This window comes from Cebus imitator, unplaced genomic scaffold, assembly GCF_001604975.1.
Source record: "Cebus imitator isolate Cc_AM_T3 unplaced genomic scaffold, Cebus_imitator-1.0 Scaffold15, whole genome shotgun sequence".
NCBI lineage: Eukaryota > Metazoa > Chordata > Mammalia > Primates > Cebidae > Cebus > Cebus imitator.
The window spans coordinates 4065390-4068413 of record NW_016107330.1 but is presented as its reverse complement, the minus strand read 5'-3'; the positions used below and the strand labels follow the sequence as shown (position 1 = coordinate 4068413).

Genomic DNA, 3024 nt, shown 5'->3' with positions numbered 1-3024 from the left:
GAGGCAGGAGAATTGCCTGAACCCAGGAGGCGGAGGTTGCGGTGAGCCGAGATCGCGCCATTGCACTCCAGCCTGGGTAACAAGAGCGAAACTCTGTCTCAAAAAACAAACAAACAAAAAAAAAAAACCTCTCAGGGCCCAGGCTGAGACGGAGTTTCCAAGTCAGGAATGAACTGCTGTTGGGTGCACACGGATAACTCATGATCATAACCGAAGGCTACCAAGACTTTGTGAAGCTCACTTAACTGGCTCAGGTAAGGGGCAAACTTTCCTGGCGGTCTACCCAGTGAGCACTTTCTCTGGACTTCCGACTCCTGGATACTGTCTGGGTATACCATTTCCACTAATTTTCTGAATTGTGAAGAGGGCATTGGGTAATTCCGCACCTTACGACAACACAGCTGTACTAAACCTCTTCTGTGGTGAATCCAGCCACAGAGGTAGCTCAGCCACTCATCCAGGGTACTTTCGTTGAGGCCGACATCTATGAACACCTTCAAGGGCTCATGTATGAACATCGTCAACGGCTTACGCTCTCCCGTCCTTGGACGGTCCTCCACTGTCTGCCTCTTACTCGTGGCCTCTGGGGAGCACGACAGGGCCCTGGATCCAGACCACATGGTCCAGAAATTCTCATCGACATTCCCCAAATCAAGCACTTGAAGTTTCCACCTCCTGTGGGTGAAATAGGGGAAAGGCTTAGAATGTAGGCAAGGCCCCAGCACTGATGGGGATGGGTCTTTGGAAACAGGAGCTCCATCTTTGCTCCTGGGGAAGACCTAAGCTTTCACTCCACGTTCAAGACGTCAACCAGCTGTTCCTGTCCCCTTCTGTCTCTTCTCCATCCGTTTCCCCCTTTGATTACTCCTGATATCCACTAGTTCCTTAGCCTTCCACTGGGAGGAAGCACGTTCCTGTTTGCTCAGTGGACCCTGCATGGTGGGAGCTCCCAAGGAGCTGGGCAATGACCAAGGCCTCTCATCACCAGCACCATGGGAGCCATCCTTGCTCCCCAACTCCACCACTCCTGCCGAGCCAGCTGTCCCTTCTCTAGATGTCTGGGCCCTTCCCACCAGGCCACCTAGTCACCTCACCTGGGGCGAACCTTCATGTACACCAGTGAATCAAGTCCCTCCAGGACAGCTCGCAAGGTCTCCAGGTGAGGTGTCTTCATCAGGGACCCCAGAGGGAGGCGGGGGAAGGGCCAGGTCCGCACCATGGCCTGTAGAATCTCATAGTGCCTGCTGCTGAAGGCCTCCATGAACATCAGGGGGAAGAGTTCCCCTGGCAGCTCATCCAGAGTGGAGGTGTTCAAGCACGGGTCCCTCAGCAGGCTCTGCGCTGCCAGCTCCACGAGTCTGCGTGGGGCTTGCAGGCTCATTCTGATAAATCTGCAAGGAAAACGCTAGAGGGCAGTCCAGCTTTGAAAAAGCAAGCTTCTCAGGCCGATCCCCGCAACCCCCACTTCTCCCAGGGCCAAAGTCATTTCTCCAGCATATGTGAAAAAAAGAGCATTCAGTTTACCCCAAATCCATTCTGCAGTAAGTGGCCACAGAGGCACAGTTCCTCCCTTCTGATACCAAGAAGAGTATGTCCCAACCTCTAAAGAGCAGGCAAGGCTGGGCGCGGTGGCTCAAACCTGTCAATCCTAGCACTTTGGGAGGCTGAGGTGGGTGGATCACCTGAGGTCAGGAGTTCAAGACCAGCCTGGCCATCATGGTGAAACCCCATTTAAAAAATAAAATAAAATAAAATAAAAAGCAGGCAAGATCACTCCTAGCCCATGAATTATTAGCCATTGCTCCACTAAACTCTAACAGCACTGTGAAATGTTACTGACGGCGATCTCTGAAGCTCAGATCTCTGCTTTTTTTGAGAAAAAAAAAAGTCTTCTCAGCCAGGAGCAGTGGCTCATGCCTGTAATCTCAGCACTTTCAGAGGCGGAGATGGGTGGATCATAAGGTCAGGAATTGGAGACCAGCCTGGTCAATCGACATGGTGAAACCCTGTCTCAAAAATAATCCCAGCCACTCGGGAGGCTGAGGCAGGAGAATCGCTTGAACCCCAGAGGACAGAGGTGCAGTGAGCTGAGATCATGCCATTGCACTCCAGCCTGGGGGACAGAGTGAAACTCTGTCTCAAAATTTTAAAAAAGGCCGGGTGCAGTGGATCATGCATATAAACCTACCACTTTGGGAGGCTGAGACGGGTAGATCACCCGAGGTCAGGAGTTCAAGACAAGCTTGACCAACATGGTGAAACCCGGTCTCTACTAAAAATGCAAAAACATTAGCCGGATGTGATGGTGGGCACCTGTAGACCAGCTACTGGGGGGGTGGGGCTGAGGCCTGAGAATCGCTTGAATTCCGGAGGCGGAGCTTGCTGTGAGCTAAGAGCCTGCCACTGCACTCCAGCCTCGGCAACAGAGCGAGACTTCTGTCCCCCCTCCCACCAAAAAAGAAATGCCTTCTCAATTTAAAGGTTGAAAACAATGGGAATGGGAGTTTCCTGTGGCCCCACACAGCCCACAATCTCAGTTCCATCAGTGAACCCCGTTGGGAGACCAAAGGGACTCCCTAAATTAGGTTCCATTGTTGCAGGACTTCTTAGTTCGGCTAAAGACTGGGTCCTTGTTCGTCCCATGGCCACAAAAATTCAGGCTCGCAGACGGTTTGAAGGGTGAGTAAAGCAGGATTATATTGCATGAAAAGGAAAAAGAGGGAACAGGAACTCTCCTCAAGGCCAGACTCCTCCCCGCAAAGAGCGCAACTTCCGAAGCTCCACCCCACTGCGCGTTCCCACAGTGCGCAGGCCGGTGGGAGACTCTCTGGGGACCCCCAACCACATGGCTATCTCACCATTATGTCCATTTAAAACTAGGCCGGGAGCAATGGCCTCCCACCTATTTTACAGGTGCAAGCCTGTAACCCCAGCACTTTAGGAGGCCAAGGCAGGTGGATCACCTGAGATCAGGAGTTTGAGACCAGCCTGGCCAACATAGCGAAACCCCGTCTCTACTAAAAA

At 52.4% G+C, this 3024-nt stretch overlaps 1 pseudogene; it reads right to left on the bottom strand.

Moving 5' to 3' along the window:
* LOC108285731 overlaps window positions 1-1381 on the bottom strand; it is a 3580-nt pseudogene extending 2199 nt beyond the window's left edge.
* Window positions 1382-3024: the final 1643 nt, after the last annotated feature.